Source organism: Bos grunniens, chromosome 1, assembly GCF_055505025.1.
Source record: "Bos grunniens cultivar Pamir isolate PY7600 chromosome 1, Bosgru_T2T1.0, whole genome shotgun sequence".
NCBI classification, from domain to species: Eukaryota; Metazoa; Chordata; class Mammalia; order Artiodactyla; family Bovidae; genus Bos; species Bos grunniens.
Genome location: NC_141165.1, coordinates 84,937,119 through 84,956,905, shown reverse-complemented (window position 1 = coordinate 84,956,905; position 19,787 = coordinate 84,937,119). Strand labels below are relative to the sequence as shown.

Below are 19,787 nucleotides of genomic sequence, written 5' to 3'. Positions count from 1 at the left end.
GTTATACATAGTCTTGGCTTCCATCTTGGATATCTTTTTTCTCTGTGAGCCCCTGCCCTGGAGGAAGCTGGCTGTTCTGTTATGTGCTCCCCTGTGGAGTAGCCTGCATGGCAAGGAATTGATGTCCCTGGCCAATAGCCTAGAGGATCTGAGGCCCACCAACAGCCACAGGAGTGAATGCTGGGATGGTTGCAGCCTGTGAGCCAGAGGCATTCAGCTAAGCTGTGGCTGAATTGTCTTAGAAGCTGTGAGATAGTGATTGATGTTTTCACTGGCAGCAAGATAACTGATCCAGGGCATATAAGCACAGTTCTGTGAGAGGGTAAAGGAGGGTACACCTTTAACCAAGGAATTTTGGGAAGGCTTTAAGAAGAATGTGACATTTGGTGCAGTCTGTCTTTTTTCCCTGGACTGGTGGCGTGGTCGCCTGTACAGAGGGCAAGGAGGACGATCTGGTAGTCCTGTTTTCCAAGGTGAATCAGATGAACACACTGTTTTTCTGTTGTTTGGCCTCTGAGAACGCTTGTATCTTCTGTCAACGAAGTACAGGGTTTGCTGTTTCCTTGAGCCTCCCACTCAGCCTGACGGGTGGCATCTCTGGTGAAGGTTGGGTTTCCTGGGCCCCAAGGGCCTCCATCGTGGGCTGCTTAGCACCCGACACTGGTTAGAGAGTGAGAGCTTCGAGTGCACAGCTTAGCTGGATGCCTCTGGCATCTGTTTCTCTTTCTTGCTGATGGTGTAGCCTTAGGCAAGGCAGTGAGTATCCTTTCTGGGTCTTTTTAAAAATTTCTGCACCTTTTATTATGAAAAATTCAAATATATACAATAGTAGAGTAACAAACTCTCAACCAGTTTCAAAAGTTATCAGCTCATGGCCAATCTTATTATATCTCTAGTCCACTGCCTTCTCACTCAACCCTGGGTTGTTTCAGAGTACACACTAGATATCATATTATTTTATACTTTGACAAATAAGTACTTTTTGTTTACATAAACACAGTATCTCATTACATTTAACACAATTAACAATAATTCCTTATGTAATATTTAAGCAGTGTTCACATTCTTCACTTGTCTTAGAAATATGTTTTTATAGGATTGTGCAAGTCAGGATTCAGACAAGGGCTACATGTCTCTGAAGTCTTTCACTTTCTCTTTTTGTAAAGTAAACTTTTAAGTTTGTGATACTTGTAGATGAACAAGTAGTTGTAAGAAAGAACATAGAGATGCTTCACCCACTTTCTCCCAGTGGTACCATCTTGCAGGACTACGTACCTGACACCTAGGATGCTGACACTGATGTAGTCGAGACTCCATCATCAGCATTCCATTATGAGGCTCCTTCATGCTGCTGTTTTATAGCCACACCCACTCCCCACATCCCCACCTCACTCTTGACAACCATTAATCTGTTTTCCGTTTCTATACCTTTGTCATTTCAAAGAATGTTATATAAATGGAATCATAAAGTATGTAACCTTTTAAGAATGACTTTTTCCCACTCAACATAATTGTCTGGAGATTCTTTAAAGTTGTTGCACGTATCAGAATGCATTCCTTTCTACTGCCAAGTACTCCGTGGTATAGACATGCCCTAGTTTGTTTTACCATTCATACATTTATGGACATCTAGGTTGGGCTTCCCTGGTGACTCAGATGGTAAAGCGTCTCCCTGCAATGCGGGAGGCCCAGGTTCAATCCCTGGGTTGGGAAGATCTGCTGGAGAAGTAAATGGCAACCCACTCCAGTACTCTTGCCTGGAAAATCCCATGGAAGAGGAGCCTGGTGGGCTACAGTCCATGGGGTTACAAAGAGTCGGACACAACTGAGTCACTTCACAGTCACACAGGTTGTTTCCAGTCTTGGGTTATTTTGAGTAAAGCTGCTGACACTTTTGTCCAAATTTTTATATGTGAATATAAATTGTTATTTCTCTGGAATAAATGCCTGAAGGAATCGTTGTTGAGTCACTAAGTCGAGTCTGACTCTTTGTGACCCCATGGATTACAGCAAGCCAGGCATCCCTGTCCTTCACCTTCTCTTGGAGTTTGCTCAAATTTATGTTCATTGAGTCAGTGATGCTATCTAACCATCTCATCCTCTGCCATTCCCCTTCTCCTTTTGCCTTAAATCTTTTCCAGCATCAGGGTCTTTTCCAATGAGTTGGCTCTTCACATCAGGTGGCCAAGGTATTGGAGCATCCTCTTCAGCATCAGTCCTTCCAATGAATATTTAGGGTTGATTTCCTTTAGGATTGACTGGTCTGATCTCCTTGCAGTCCAAGGGACTCTCAAGAGTCTGCTACAGCACTATAGTTCAAAAGCATCAATTCTTTGGTGCTCAGCCTTCTTCACAGTCCAGCTCTCACATCCATACATGACTACTGGAAAAGCCAGAGGTTTGACTATATTGTCAAATATAGTCTTTGCCATCTTTGCCATCACTTTGTTGGCAAAGTGATGTCTTTGCCTTTTAATAAGCTGTATACATTTGTCAGAGCTTTTCTTCCAAGGAGCAAGCATCTTTTAATTTCATGGCAGCAGTCACCATCAGCAATGAATTTGGAACCCAAGAAAATAAAATCTGTCACTGCTTCCACTTTTTCCCCTCTATTTGTCATGAAGTAATGGGACAGATACCTTGATTTTAGTTTTTTGAATGTTGAATTTTAAGTCAGCTTTTTCACTCTCCTCTTTTACCCTCATCAAGAGGCTCTTTAGTTCCTCTTCACTTTCTACCATTAGAGTGTTATCATCTGCATATAGGAAGGAAGAGTAGCTGGGTCTTATAGTAGTTCCATGCTTAGTTTCTCAAGAAATTGCTAAGCTTTTCCAGAGTGGCAGTACCATTTTACACGCCTACCAGACATATGTGAATATTTGCTGAGTCTCTCTTAATCTACAGATCTTTCCTTCTGCCTCTATTTTCTACTCTACCAATTGGGGATTAAAAACTTCTCCTCTGATTGAGCATAAGTCTTGGCATGCTTCAGTTGGTACATGTGAAACTGCTTTATAAACTCTCCATAACTGGGACTTTTGGTGCTTCTCTTTTGTGGGGTTTCTGAAATGGCATCACAGTATTTTAGGGAAGTAGGGTAGATGCTTCCTGACTATCTGCCCTTATGTTTCCCAGCCTGGCTGGATTCTGCAGGGCAGGTGGGTCATCAGGGTAGCTGCATGTCACACATGTTTAGTACAGCTTGGCTGTACTGAAGGAGATGGGAACTGGGAATGAGATACGCAGGTTGCCCGAGCAACCCTCGAGCCCGCAGTCCCCGCCCACCACCACCCCTGCTAGGATGGGTCCTCTAGTCACCTCCCATCTTCCTCGACCTGGCCAGCAGTTCTGACCAGAACATAGAGATGCCAGCGTGTAACATGAGTGTGTGCACGTGCATGCTGTTCTTTTAGCCACAGATCCACACCAGATTTGCTTAAGATGATGACAGTTTCTAGAATACCGTGTGCAGCAAATTCCAGGTCCTATTAGTAACAAAAATGTTGGGCTTTTTTCAAAGTGCTTTCTTTGTCTCCTCCCTTGTGTCTGCCATGACTGTCATTTCCTGTGTCGTAATCCTCCCCCATCACTTGCTGAGCTGTTGACCGATGTCCCTGACGTTAGTGGGAGCCTTTGTTCCAGGGGCTGACCTGACTAAATGTCCCCAGGTTCCTGTGTGACCTCAGACAAGAACCACAGCAGCTAGCTTCCTAGCCTCCAGCTCCTTCAGCATCAAGAGTGACAGTCCCAGCGCACCACGGCGGGGGGGCTGTGAAGAATCAGAAATAGATTTACGGAAAAACACTGCATGAAAGAATCGTGTTGGAGAGACGCTAACAGCAGAGAGGATGGTTTTTTCAGGCTGTTTGCACCTTATTTTGAATGCCTAACGATTGTTAGATCTCTACTCTCTGTGTTCTAGAAGATGAACTTTCAGTGTTGTTAGATTCGCTTCTTCTGCGGGTTCTCTCTAGTGCCAGCACGCTGCCCTTTTGCATTGCTATCTGCCTCAGGCCTTGGGTTGGGGTTGTGTCTGTTGCTCTCTCAAAGGCTATGTGGACCCAGAAGGGTTTTCAGTGAGGTGCAGGGGTGGGTACAAGTCATTCAGTTAGCAAATAATGGTGTGAAGGTCTGGGAGTGGGGGGGCCCTGGCATGGGTGTTCACATCCAAGCAGCACAGAGGTGTGAGCAGGAATGCAGCCGCAGGTTTCCTTGGGGTTGCTCTGCACAGAACCTGCTTGTTCCCGGCTTATTGTCCCTGACACACCAGCCCTTTTGGGGAGCAGGGGCTCTAGGAGCCAGCTCTTGCCTTGTTGACACTGCCCTTCTTTGGGCCACTGTGACTATGCAGTGGCCTTTCTGGGTGATCACTGAGCAGCAAGCTTGGGGGCCCTGAGGGCCAGGGGGCGTATGGTTTATCACAGTCCCTTTCACTTGTGTCTTTCTGTAACACTTTATCAACACTCGCCGTGGACTCGGTGGCCTGTGTGAAGTGCTCAGATGTAGTCTTCATGGCTGTTGGCCCCACAGAGCTCCCAGGCTAGTTCGGAGGACACTCCATTCCCGATCATCCCTCCCAGTCGCCCTGCCCCTGCTGTATTCTCGCTGCCATCTCCTTGGGTCAGATCCTTGTTGTAAAGTGCTATAGTGATGATAGATGTCATGATTTAGGGAAGTCTCACCTTGTGCCAGGCATGTGCTGAGTGCCTTACTATAATGTTTTATCCCCTGTTAGCCCCAAGAAAGGCATAATTCCCTACTTTACAGGTGAGAAATCTGGGCCCAGGAGGATCAGGTGAATTGCCCCAAGACACAGCTTTGATGGGAGAGCTGGGCAGAATGTGAACTGCCTGACTCCAGGGCCTGCTCTTTACCAGTAAAGGGGGGTTGGATGATCTGTAAACCTGGCAGGACTTAGCTGAATGTTGCCGTGGACACCTTCTTTCTCACAAGTAACTCTCAAGGACAATGAACAGTGCACAGCTCAAAAGAACCAAGCACAAAAAAAGCAGGGTACAGTGAGTGAGAACTGGCAGAGAGATAGCAGAAGTAGACCCTTTAGGAGTTCAGATGTTGGAATTATCATACTCAGATCACAAAAAAATGTATGTTAACTAAGTTTGAAGAAACAGAAGACAAGCCTGAGAATACCTGCAGGGAGCTATAAAAAATACACTGATATATTTGAAAAACAACCGAACAGAACTTTTAAAAATAAAGAATACAGTAATCAAAGCAAAAAGTTCTGGGTGGTCAATTAGAAATCTCTTAAAAATGTAGATTTTTAATGGTAACCGGTGCACAGATTCCTTCTTCCTTCTTTATCGCAATTCTACTCCCCACCTCAAGTGTGAGCTTTGTAAATAGATTGGTATGTTTCATTTTAAGCTTTTTTTTCTGTGCATTTATGAACATACACGTCAATATACAACAAAAGGTTTTTATATAAATGAGATTTACTTTTTTCCTCCATTGGATAACTGATATACCTTTAGATATGGATATATATAGATTTACCACATTGATGGAACTCATTTAAAATTTTTGTTGTCTTATTTTCAACCACCTCCATGTGGTAGAATATTCAGAATACACAAAAGGGTATACAAAGATATGGATATATATCTATATCTTTGTGTGTGTGTGTGTGTGTATGTATGTGTGTATACATACACACATACTTTTTACTCTCATCTCTGCCATCAAGTTCTCAACTCCCTGGAAAGGTTCTGTACATTATTTATTTATTTATTTTTACTTAATATGTCTTGTTGATATTTTCAAATCAGTATATTTAGGGCTTTTTATAGTTTTTTTAAATAGCTTTTATAGCATTCTTTTTACAGCTACAGAGTATTTTTATTAAAAACATTTTTGTTGAAGTATAGTTGATATACAATGTGTTAATTTCTGCTATATGGCAAAGAGATTGTTTTATATATATATATATATATATATATACACACACACATACACACACACATTCTTTTTCATGTTTTTTCCATTATGGTTTAATCACAGGATATTGAGTATAATTCCCTGTGCTGTATAGTCAGACTTTGTTTATCCATTCTATATATAATAGTTTGCATCTGCTACCTCCACCCTACAGAGTATTTTATGTATGGAATTTAATTTACTTAACTAGTCTTTATTGATGTACCTTTAGATTATTTCCAAATTTTATTATGAAAAACAATTCTGCAGTTACTACCTTGTTCACCAGTAATTTTACACGTATGCGGAATTTTGTTGGATGAATCCTTGAAAGTGAAATTGTTGAGTCAGAGGTGTATGCATTTAACATTTTTGTGGATGTTGCCAAATTGCCCTCCATTATGTTTATATTAGTTTCTAAATCCACAGCATTAATGAGATTGTCTGTTTACCCATTCTCAGCTCAGAATGTAAGCAAACTATTTGAAATTTGCCAATTTATAGGTGGAAAATTATATCTAATAGAACATTAGTTTTACTCAGTGAAATAGGATCTCCTTTAATATGGTAAGAACTACTGAATTTCCTTTTCTTTGAACTATTTATATTCTTTACCTGTTTTTCTGTTGAGTTGTTGATTTTTTCTTACTGATTTCAAACAGCTCTCTACCTATTAAGGAAATTAGGGTATTTTTGTCCCCGGTATACATTGAAAATATTTTTTTAATAGTTCATTATCTTTAGACTAATTTTTTCCTCCCATGAAGTCTAAAAATAATTGTGTGGTCAGGCATGTCAGTCCTTTGTGACTTTTAGATTTTGTATCATACCTAGTAAATCTTCTTACTCCAAGATTATAAAAAAACATTATTTCATGATTTTTGATGAAGCAATTTGTATATTGTGGTGTGTTAATAGAGGATGAGATGGTTGGATGGCATCCTGGGTGTTCATTGGAAGGACTGATGTTGAAGCTGAAACTCCAATACTTGGGCCACCTGATGCAAAGAGCTGACTCATTGGAAAAGATCCTGTTGCTGGGAATGATCGAGGGCAGGAGGAGAAGGGGACAACAGAGGATGAGATGGTTGGATGGCATCACGGACTCAATGGACATGGGTTTGTGTGGACTCTGGGAGTTGGTGATGGACAGGGAGGCCTGATGTGCTGCGATTCATGGAGTCACAAAGAGTCGGACATGAGTGAGCAACTGAACTGAACTGAACTGACTCAATGGACATGGGTTTGGGTAGACTCTAGGAGTTGGTGATGGACAGGGAGGCCTGGTGTGCTGCGATTCATGGGGTCACAATGCGTCGGACACAACTGAGTGACTGAACTGAACTGAACTGAACCGACTCAATGGACATGGGTTTGGGTGGACTCTGGGAGTTGGTAATGGACAGGGAGGCTTGGCGTGCTGCTGTTCATGGGGTTGCAAAGAGTCAGACACGGCTGAGTGACTGAACTGAACTGAATAGAGAAATGAACTATTATTATCGATAAGAATTGTTCTGGCCTACTTTTTTCTCTGAATTCATCTAAAGGAACTTTTCTTTTGAGGTGACTCAAGTGAGTGACTCTGAATACAGAAGTTTGGAAGTGAGTGAGCTGATAGTCTGAGGAGATCCTTTTAGCTTGGTCTTGTGGATTCCAAATCGATAGTGTTCTCTTCATCTTTGGGGGCTGCTGGCCGCCTGGACATGCCAGCCTATACATATAGGGGTATGCATATAGAAATTTAAGGGAGGATAGACAGGATGGTGGTAGTGGAACCACGTGCCTAAGGATTCCTCGTCCCAGAACAGGGCTCAGATGGGCACTATCAGCATTCACTTCTGAGATTCTTTTTCTTTTGATTGATAGCTTACATTTGAAGACTTTTTAATGTATTCCATCAGGTTACTGCCAATTTTTTTGGCCAGGGACCTAGTTGGTCTCCTTAAGGTCACATTGCAGTCTCTGTCATATTCCACTGTGTGTTGCTTGTAGGGTTAGTTCTAAACAGTTCTGTTTATTTCTTTTGTTTTCACATTGTTACGTTCTCTCTTTAGCCCTTTGTGCTGACAGTTGGAACAAAGTGAGATTCAACACTCCAGAAACTTGTTCCAAGTATGAAATTGGCCTCATCTAATTCCTTTGTACTCATGGCTCTTAGTGCCCAGTTACCTGTGAGGATAGAGGAGAGGAGCAGAGAGGTGCTACATCCCACACTCAGAATTAAACAGAATACCAAGGCTCTGGATCTCTCTGGGCCTCGGGTTATGATGCCTTTATCCCTTGGCCATTCAGGTTCTGTGAGCTTTAGATGGCCCCTAGGACATGTATTGGACCAGCCAGGATAGGTGTTCTACTTGAGATAGCCCATGGTGTGACAAGCCAGTGGAGTGAACTCAAGCCAGAGTCCTTGTGAAAGGGAAGCTTGAGACTCCAGTACAGTTTCTGAGTCCAGAAGGGCAGGAATGAGGTCATCAATGAGGAATAGCACCAAGACAAGACTTGAGATGAAGTGATCAGAAAATGGGAAGAAGGATATAGGACAGTCAGTGCTCATTTTTGTTGGCACATGGTTTGAGAGAGAGTTAAGATGGCTTAAAGGCAGAGGGTTGAGGTGGATTTGTAGAGACAGGTAACTTTATGGAATGTCCCAGAAGCAGCTGGGTAAAGGTATGTGCTGGGCTTCCCAGGGTACCCAAAACACCTCTCTTTGCAGGCATGGAGCGTCCTTCCCAACAGTCCTCACCTCTTCCAGCCAGTGATTTGAAAGGCTGTAGGCTTGACACCTTCTTTGTAGAGAAACTTAGAAGTCAGATGACCTTTAATAAGATGCTGGAAGCAATGCTTGTGATCAGCCAGGTTAGCTCTTAACAAGAGGGTGGATCAGAGTCACCCAGGAGTGTTTACAAAATACTTAGCCTGGGTTCCAGCACTTAGAGACTTTGTTTTTTAATTGAGGTGAATTTTATATGCAGTGAAAGTAGAAATTTTTGACTCAGTAGGTCTGGGGTTGGATCCAGACAGGATTATTTCCAGAAAGTACTCTGGGTAAGTCTAATGTCCATCTCCAATTGAGAACATGTGTTCACTTCACCCCTAAATATTACTGATGGGGAGACTGAGGCCCAGAGAGGTAGCTGGTGGTAAAGCACAAGAGCACATTAGACCCTGGGGCTCATACTAGACCAGGGACGGGAGCCCAGATTTCCTGCTTGTGGTCCAGGGTGCCTGAAACGAGTGACTGATGAAGTCAGAACAGGCAAGGTTGTTTGACACCCCCTCTTCCCAGCCCAGTCTAAACAGATGTTTCCAGGTTTACTGCATGCACAGTGTAGTCCCAGATCTGCCCTGTAGAGTCCAGGAAGGGGTTTCACATGAGTCAGTTGATTGTAGGTCAGTGAGCACTGGTCAACAAAGCTCTCACCTGGGGAGAGCCAAGTTGTAAGGATGAAAAGTAAGTTCTGTGTCCTGGTGCAGGTCTCTGGGTAAGCACTAGGAAAGCATTTTCCAGGCTTGATGCCAGAAGACTTATGGAATCCCATTACCACCATTTCCATTGCATCTGCCAGTGACCCGTGCTGTGTACTTTGATGAGTTATCTCACGTGATCCACCCTTGGGAATGGGTAGTCATGTATCCCATTCTTATGACTAAGAAAGCAGTTAAGTACAAGATAATAGCCAAAGTTACTGGGGTCCTACCCAGATTCCTCCCAAGCCTTCCAGAGCATTGGTTCTGAAGGAAATCTTGTAGAGCAGCTTTCCCTAAACTGCATTTTCCAGGGAAGACCCTCATAGGAAATGTGAAAAGCAGTGATGGAAAGTTATGTGGAAACACAGCATCCTGTCCCTCCTTGGAAACTAATAATGTGCTTCATCATACTGGAGACTTGGAGAACAACAACAGGCAAATATCCTTAACTTTGTTTAAATGGCAGTTCCCAAACTGATTCACCCGTGGTACACTTCTTACTTCCCTGGTGGCTCAGATGGTAAAGAATCTGCCTATGATGCAGGGGTTTGATCCTGGGTCAGGAAGATCCCCTGGAGGAGGGAATGGCAACCCACTCCAGTATTCTTGCCTGGAGAATCCTATGGACAGAGAAGCCTGGCAGGCTATAGTCCATGGGGTCACAAAGAGTTGGACACAACTGAGTGACTAACACATTTATTCTACTTGGCACTTGATTATAAATGGCTTTCAGGACATTATTCCTGAAAAAACTCCTAAAGGAATTTGGGAAACACTTTCTTGGTCAATAAGTCAAATTCTCTCCTTTTCAGTGAACACAGAAGGGCAAGGACTTATCTAATACCCAACATGAGTGTGTCACTGGGCTGAGGATGTCTGCAATGTAAGCTTTGCCAGGATGGCCATCTTCAGGGATGAGTCCTGATAGGAGACAGGTAGGTGATAACCCCTAGAGAGGCCCTGTAGCTCAGACCTTTATAAAGGTGGCAATAAGAGCTGTTGGAAATGATGAGTTCTATCTATAGGATACAGAACCAGAGAGGTTGTATTTTGAGGGGCTTTGGATACAGTCCCACTTCCTCTCTCCCAAGGTGGTGATGGGACCCCTGAGCTGGTGGCTGAGGGGACAGACTGCGGTGGTTTGATCTGGATTCCTCCTCCAGTCCTACCATGGGGCCTTTTCCACGGACCCTGCTTATTCCTCTCCCACACCGACGCCCAGGCTCAGGGGCAGCATCCACGCGTCCCAGCTTTTCTTTCACGTTACAGATTAATTTCAGCCTCTGGCAATGCCGTTGACCAAAATTTATTCCTAAGCAGCCAACCTCTATTAGTTGATATTTATAGAGATTTGTTTTTTCCAGTGTGCTTGGCAAAATGCCTACCAATATTTATTCATTAACTCGAGAATTGGTTTTTGTGTTCCCATCTGCGGCTTTTATCTGTATTTTCTGTAGTGATCAATGTTCTCAGTGGGGAGTGGTGTGGGTATTTTTGCTCTCTTGACAGGAGAATCACTTCCTGAATTGGCTATCAAGAATTGTGGGTGCCTTGACCTTGCAAACACCATGAAACTTTCCTCTCACCACTGGGGTATTCATATTAAAGGTTTTGTTACATAATGGTTAAGAGCTCTGAAACAACACTGCCTGAGTTGAACGCAGCTCTCCCACTTTGTGATGAAAACAGTAGTATTTGCAGGACTTCCTTGGTGGTCCAGAGGTTAAGATTCTGTACTTCCATTGCAGGCGGCCTGGGTTTGATCCCTGGTCGGGGAACTAAGATCCTGCACGCCCTGTGGCATGGCCAAAAAAAAAGAAAATAATAGTATCTGCCTGTGAAGACGATTGTGTTATTAGTATACATATCGTGCTTGGATGATACTGGGCACACAGAAAGTGTTAGATGGGTGCTCGCTGCTCCTGCTCTTCTTAGTGTGGCTTCATTTGGTTGGAGCATCCCTAGAGCCCAGCTTTCCTGACACCCAGGCCCTGGACTCTCTGTACTCGATAACCTTTATTTACAGTGGAGTCATCGTGGCCTAGAACTTCTGGCACTTGGCCTTCCCAGGATGAAATGCCTGGGCAGCTTGTTCCTGATTGGCTCTTTTCTAAAACTCCAGGGGAGTGAGAGAAGTTCCTCCTTGAAGGTCTCTTCCCTGGGAGCCTATTTCCTACTGAGAGTTACTCATTGTTTGTATGACTCACCTGTGCCAATTATGACCCCCTTAGTTTGCATTCTTCCCTTGGGAAGCATATATCTGGGATGTTTTCCCAGGAAACGGAACTTAGTTTTTATCATCCAAGTCAGACAGAATTGGGTGAGTCTGACATACACTGTGTATTTTCAAGCCCCACTTGAACGGTTATTGGATTACCTGCCATAGTGAATTAGTCTAACTTTGACTAGTCTGATCTTGTGGATAAGGCAGAGCCGAGGATGAAGCCTGTGATGAGCTGATGAGCGCAGGAGCCAGCTGCAGCCCAGCTTGGCTTCTCTCTCCAACTTGAAGGTGACGGTTGGGTGGGGCCAACGCAAGCTCTCTCTAGTTTCGAGCCTGCAGGTCCCTGGGGCGAAGCCTCTGGCTTTGCTTTTCTATAAGCTCTCTGTCTGGGTTAGGGAAGTGTGTGGGCTGGAAGAGTAGAGCATTTGTAGAGACGGAGACTGATCGCTTGTGTCACGTGCTGATGATTGGTTAGTATGACGAGGGCTGGGTTTAGCAGCGTGAAGGTTATTTGTGACCTTGACGAGCAGCCTCGCTGGGGCCGTGATCAGTGTGAGCCTGAGTGGAATGGATATTTAATCATTTCCCTTTTTATAGGACATTTAATTTGTTTAGATTGTTTCCATTTTTGCCATTTTAGATGATGATGCTTGTGAACATCTTCAGGTGTGTGTTTTTTCTTTTCACGTATTATTTCATAAGGATAATCATCATAGTAAGATTACTGAACCAAAGCATTAAAACAGTTTAATATTATGCCACTAATATCTGACCCTCAGTCTGTTTTTTCTTAAAACAATCTGTAATAGCATTCTGTTTTTGCTGTAAGTAAATATCTCAGATAGAAATAGATACTGGCTGCTATGGTTTTAAGCTAAAAGCTAATTGAGCCGTGAAAACTCATTGCCAGTTCAGTAGCAAGAGGTGCAGAAAATAATTGCCTCAATACGTAATTGATTTTTTTCGATCCAGAGTAGTTGTGCTGTGGGATAATTGACCGATACTGACTTTTTTAAAAGACATAACAGTAGCAAAGCAAAGGATTCTCCTTCAGCTAGTCATCTGCCTGTTTTGAAACCTACTACTTCTTGTACAAAAATTTCCATGAAGTGATAATTAATCACTTAAAATGATAGCTGACTTAGTCTCATCTCATTCTAATATTCCTCATTGCTTTGGTATTTTGGGCTTCCCACGTGGCTCAGTGATAAAGAATCCGCCTGCCAGACGCAGGTTAGATCCCTGGGTCAGGAAGGTCCCCTGGAGCAGGAAATGGCAACCCACTCCAGTATTCTTGCCTGGAGAATTCCATGGACAGAGGAGACTGGTGAGCTACAGTCCATAGGGTCACAAAGAGTAGGACACCACTGAGCATGCACACACACACCTTGGTATTTTACATCCTGCAAAGCATTTTATAATACGATAATCTCTTTTCCCTGTTGGATATGACTCCTAAACTTTGTTTTACATACTCTGGGCCGCAACTCTTAATATAGCAGTAAAATTATGACAAAATTCCAAGGAAGGCATTTATTCAGATTTCAAAAGAGAAAGCAGGGGCTTTATCCATCCTTCATGTTTGCATCAAGGGTCTGACTTATCTGTGTGGTCTCTCCCTCTGTGTGTTTTTTTCCCCTGAGATGTAAGATGTATAGTTGAAATATTAAAGGAACAGTTCTCAGCCCTCTGGGAGCACAGCTGTTGTCCCAGGGGGATTATTTGTATATGTCAGGGTTTCTGGTCCTATGGTAATGCTGGAAGAGATGCAGAGGAAGCCGGGGCCCCTGTGTGCTGCGGGGGATGGGGCAAGGTCTGCCTCCACTTGAAGGGTTGCTCGGCCAGTGTTCAGTATCTAGAGCTGTGCTGTCTGAATCAGTAGCCACTGGCCACAGGTGGCTGTTGAAATTTAGATTAATTAAAAGTAAACGAAGCTAAAAATTCAATTCTGGTCACACTAGTCATATTTGAAATGTGCTCAGTAGCCAGTGTGATTAGTAGCTGCTGCATTGAACAGCGAAGACAGGGAACATTTCCATCCCTGCAGAAATTTCTATTAGAAATTTCTAGAGCAGTGGCTCTAGAGGGTGTGACAGCCCCCCAGGTGTTATGAGAGGCCCACATTTAGGGTACTTGTTGGCCAAGCCCCTTGAGGGGATGGGGCTCAGCTTCCCGAAGAAGGGAAGTTGTAGGTGATCTGGGAGAGCAGGCTGTGGTCTCAGGCCAGGAGGAACAGCAGTGGCAGGCAAGGAAACTGAGAGAGAATCCCAGACACACATGGGGTCACCCCAGTGAGCTGGAGGAGGGACTGTGACTTGAAGGTCAGGGCAAGTTTCAGGCCCACTGAAGCACCCTGGATGCCTGCTGGAGCCGGAAGCCTGCAGCAGTGGCTGGGGTTGCTGAACTCCTGCCCACTGGAGGGGGTCTGGCTGGTGTACGGGGATGTCAGGGCTCCTGTGCAGCTCTGCCCTGCCTCTCAGAGCTGTTCCAGAGAGCCCTGTGAACCCAGATGGTGCGGTAGGCACGGGGTGGCAGGGGAAGGAGGGGGCTTTGAGAGCTGAGTACTTGGGACACAAAGGCTTGTCATCTTTTTCTTTTACAATACTCTAGGAGGGGTTTTCCTCCAGGCATCTGAATGCTTTTGAGGACAAAGGAAGAAATACAAAAAGATGGCCTTAAAAAACAAAAAAACTAAAAGAGGCTCTATGCAATAGAAGAAATGTGTCCCACTTTTCATTGGGACTCTTTGTAGGAACAATCCTGGCTACAGAGAGCCTCTGGGGAAGCAGTCCACAATGGGCACCCCTGGGGGGTTCAGCACCACCTTCTCAGAACTCTTCAAGTCATGCCTGTCTCATTAATAATAGTAATAATAACATTGGGGATGATAATAATGATAATATCCAGTTGACCCTCAAATAATGCAGAGGTTAGGGGCACCAATCCTCCTAGCAGTTGAAAATTTGCTCTGACTTTGTATTCAGCCCTCCATATCTGTGGTCCTGCATCCGTGATTCAACCAGCCTCAGATCGTGTAGTGCTGTCGTCGTTGTTCAGAAGCTCAGTCGTGCCTGACTCTTTGCAACCCCATGGACTGCAGCATGCCAGGCTTCCCTGTCCTTCACTGTCTCCTGGTGTTTGCTCAAACTCATGTCCATTCAGTCGGTGATCTCACCGACTCTCATCTCATCCTCTCTCACCTACCCCCTTCTCCTGCCCTCAGTCTTTCCAGCATCAGCGTCTTTTCCAATGAGTCAGCTCTTCACATCAGGTGGCCAAAGTATTGGAGCTTCAGCATCAGTCCTTCCAATGAATATTCAGGGTTGATTTCCTTTAGGATCAACTGATTTGATCTCCTTGCAGTCCAAGGGACTCTCAAGAGTCTTCTCCAGCACCACAGTTGGAAGGCATCAATTCTTCAGCACTCAGCCTTCTTTATGGTCTGACTCTCACATCCATACATGACTACTAGAAAAACCATAGCTTTGACTCTATGGACCTTTATTGGCAAAGTGATGTCTCTGCCTTTTAATACGCTGTCAAGGTTTGTCATAGCTTTCCTTCCAAGGAACAAGTGTCTTAATTTCATGGCTGTAGTGGTATTTATTGAAAAACTACAGGTAAGTACAACTGCACAGTTCAAACCTGTGTTGTGCAAGGATCACCTGTAATGAATGTAGGCATGCTGCTGCTACTGCTAAGTCACTTCAGTCGTGTCTGACTCTGTGCGACCCCATAGATGGCAGCCCACCAGGCTCCCCCGTCCCTGGGATTCTCCAGGCAAGAATACTGGAGTGGATTGCCATTTCCTTCTCCAGTGCATGAAAGTGAAGTTGCTCAGTCGTGTCCGACTCTTAGCGACCCCATGGACTGTAGCCCATCAGGTTCCTCCATCCATGGGATTTTCCAGGCAAGAGTACTGGAGTGGGGTGCCATTGCCTTCTCTGGAATGTAGGCATAACTAGTTTTATTGTACTTTGCTTTATTGCGCTTTGGAGGTACTGCACTTTTTTTTTTTTTTTTTTTTTGCTGTTTTTAAATTTTTTTACAAATTGAAAGTCTGTGGCAACCCTACATTCTGCAGGTCTATTGGCATCATTTTTCCAACAGCATTTGCTTACTTCATGTCTCATGTTTTTTTAATTCTTGCAATATTTCCAACTGTTTCATCATTATTATATTTATTATAGTGATCTATGATCAGTGATTATTGATGTTACTGCTGTAGTTGTTTTAGGGCACCATAAATCTCACGCATATAAAATGGTGCACTTGATAAATGTCTGTGTTCTGACTGCTTCACCGACTGGCCATTCCCTCCTTTCTCTCCCTCTTCTCTGGCCGCTCTGTCCCTGAGAAAACAGGATATTGAATTTAGGCCAATTAATAACTACAGTGGCCTCTAAGTGTTCAAGTGAAAGGAAGAACCACACATTTCACTTTCGATCAAAGCTAGAAATGATTAAATTTAGTGAAGAAGGTCTGGTGAAAGCCAGGGTAGGGTGAATGCTAGGCCTCTGACACCAGTTAACTACACTGTGATTGCAAAGGACAAGCTCTTGAAGGAAATTAAAAGTGCCACTTCTGTGAGCACAAGAATGATAAGAAAGTGAAGCAGTCTTATTTCTGATATACAGAAAGTTTTAGTGATCTGGATAGATCATATCAGTCACACATTCCAAGCCAAAGCCTAATTCACAGCAAAGCTCGAACTTTCTTCAGTTCTGTAAAGTCTGAGAGAGGTGAGGAAGTTGTAAAAGGAAAGTTTGAAGCCACAACATTGTCAATCAACTTTACTTCAATAAAAAAAAGAAAAAGACATTTTGTAAGGCTGTAATTGCCATGGATAGTGATTCCTCTGATGGATCAGGGAAAAGTCAACTGAAAGCCTTCTGGAAAGGGTTTACATTCTAGGTGTCATTAAGGACATTTGTGATTCATGGGAAGAGGTCTAAATGTCACCATTAACAGGAGTTGGGAAGAGGTTGATTCCAGCCCTTGTGGATGATTTTGAGGGATTCAAGACTGTAGTGGAGGAAGTAACTGCAGATGTGGTAGAAACAGCAGGAGAACTAGAATTAGAAGGAGAACCTAAAGATGTGAGTGAATTGCTGCAATCCCATGATGAAACATGAATAGATAACAAGTTGCTTCTTCTAGAGGAGGAAATCGTTTCTTGAGATGGAATCTCCTCCTGGTGAAGAAGCTGTAAAGATTGCTAAAATAACAACAAGGGATGTGCAATATCACAATTTAGTAGATAGAGCAGCAGCAGGGTTTGAGAGGACTGACTCAGATTCCGAAAGAAGTCCTACTGTGGGTAAAATGCCATCAAATGGCATTGCATGGTCCAGAGAAATTAATGAAAGGAAGAGTCAGTCGATGCGGCACCCTTCATTGTTGTCTTATGTTAAGAAATTGCTAGAGCACCCCAACTTTCAGCTCCACCCCCCTGATCAGTTAGCAGCCATTTAGACTCTCCATCAACAAAATGGTTTATGACTCGCTGAAGGCTCAAATTTTTTAGCAATAAAGTATTTTTAAACTAAAGTGTGCATTTTTTGAGGCATAATGCTGTTGCGTACTTAACAGACTGTAATATAACTTTCAGATGTGCTGGAAAACCAAATACTGCTTGTGGCTCCCTTTGTTGTGATATTTGCTTTATTGCGGTGGCCTGGAACTGAACCCGCAATATCTCCAGGATATGTCTGTGTTTACATAATGCTTACTAATACCCAGGCACTGTTCTATGTGATTTATTTAAATTCACTTAAGAGGACATTCATGAGGCAGTAGCAAAATTTATTTCTGGAGGGCTTCTAGTTAGAAAGGCCCAGCCCCAAATTTTAATAGCATCAATAACCATTGTAATAGTAGCTGCTATATTTTAAGATTAAAAAAAATTTTATCTTACATTGTCTTTTTTCCCCTCCCAAGCACTTTTGCTAAGATACAATTTACATACCATGAAATCTACCCATTGTACATCCACAATTCAATGACTTTGGTAAATTTTTAGAGTTATGAAGTTATCATAGCAATTCAATTTTAGGACCTTGCCATCAGCCCAAAAAGTTATCTTGTGCTTGTTTGTAGTTAATCCCTGCTCCCACCCTTAGCTGTAGGCAATCACTAACCTTCTTTCTTTCTCTATAAATTTACCTTTTCTGAAAATTTCATATGAATGCAATCTTACAATATGCAATCTTTTGCATCTGGGTTCTTTTTGAGGTTTATTCAAGTTATATGTTAGTAGTTCATTCCTTTTAATTGTTGAGTAGTATTCCATTGTGTTGATATACTACATATTGTTCATATATTCACAAGTTGATAAGCATTTGGATTGTTTCTGTTTTGGTTTATTATAAATAATGCTGTTAGGAACATTCATGCATGCATTTTGTGTGAACAAGTTTTCATTTTTCTTGGGTAGATTCTTAGGTGCAATGGACTGAATGTTTATGCCTGTCCACATGTCACATATTGAAATTCTAGCCTCCAAATGAGGTAGAATTTGGAGGTTGGACCTCCAGAAGGTGATCAATTCTAGTAGTTTTTCTTTGGATTCCTTGGGATTTTTAACATGCAAGATAATGTCATCTGTGAAAAAATGCAGTTTTAATTCTTTTCCAATCTGGATGCCTTTAATTAATTAGGTGATGATGATTCATAATATTTTTGTCTTAGCTTGAAACTCCATTACAGTACAACATTGCATAGAAGTGACAAAGGCAGGCATTGTTGTCCTGTTCCCAATTCTAGGAGGAAAGCATTCAGTCTCGCTATGTATTATTGTTGGCTATAGGTTTTTTAAAAAGACTGATAGATGCCCTTTATCAGGTTGAAGAAATTCCCTAGTCAACCTTGCATTCCTGGGATAAATTCTCACTTGGTTATCCTGCATAATCTTTTTTATATGTTGGTAGGTAGGGTTGACTAGTAATTTATTAAAAATTAAATTTTTCTGTGATGTTTTTGGTTTCATAGATTGAGTTGGAAGGTAGGATTTACTAATATTTTATTAAAAATTAATTTTTCTGTGGTTTTTTGGTCTCAGAATGAGTTGGAAAGTGTCTCTTATTTTCTGAAAGATTTTGCAAAGGATTGGTATTATTTCTTCTTTAAATATTTAATAGGATTCACCTGTGAAATCATCTGGGTTTGTGCTTTTCTTTGTGGGAAGATTTTAAGTTATGAAATAAGTTTCTTATTACAGACTTACTCAGATCATCTATTTATTCTTGAGTCAGTTTTGGTAATTTATGTTATTTCTATAGATGTCCATTTTATCTAAGTTGTCTGATTTGTTGGCATAAAGTTGTTCTATAGGATTAGTAATGGTGTCCCTTTTTTCATTTATCATTTAATAGTATTTGTCTCCCCTCTCTCTATTTTTCCTCCTCTTTATCAGTCTAGTCAAGGATTTGTCAAATTTTTTTTTTTTTAGAAAGACCAACTTTTTGTTTCTTGTTTTTCCTCTAGAGTTTTTCTGTTTTCTCTTGAATTGATTTCCACTATACTCTTTTGGGGACTTCCCTGGTGGCTCAGATGGTAAAGCGTTTGCCTACAATGCGGGAGACCAGAGTTCAATCCCTGGGTCCGGAAGATCTCCTGGAGAAAGAAATGGCAACCCACTCCAGTATTCTTGCCTGGAAAATCCCATGGATGGAAGAGCCTGGTGGGCTACAGTCCACGGGGTCACAAAGAGTCCGGACACGACTGAGCGACTTCCCTTTCTTTCTGTACTCTTTTTGATTTACTTTCTTCTGATTGCTTTGGTTTTTAGTTTGTTTTTCTATTTGTTCTTAAGAGAAAGATTAGGTTATTTGTTTTGAGATTCTTTTTCTGATGCAGGCATTAAAACCTGGATAACTATAGAGTGCTCCTGTGCCTGTGTAGCTTAGTGGGCACGTCACATATGTTTTAGATCTTGGTTTGTTATGTAAAATGGGGAAAATGTAGTACTCACTTCTTAAGGTTCTCAGGAGGTTTGAATCACCTAATCAGTGTAAAGTGCTCAACATAGTAACCCAGTACATAGTAAGTCCTCAATGGATATCAGCATCATTATTATTTACTATTATTGTGTGAAGAAAATAAGGCTCAGAGAGGAAGTGACTCAAGATCACACATCTGGTGAAAACCAGAGCAGAGC

The 19,787-nt window shown here is 42.5% G+C and overlaps 1 protein-coding gene across 20 annotated transcripts in view; it reads left to right on the top strand.

Moving 5' to 3' along the window:
* The window catches only part of XXYLT1 (xyloside xylosyltransferase 1), a 174,678-nt gene that overhangs the window by 44,569 nt on the left and 110,322 nt on the right, over window positions 1–19,787 (top strand). The window lies entirely within an intron of this gene.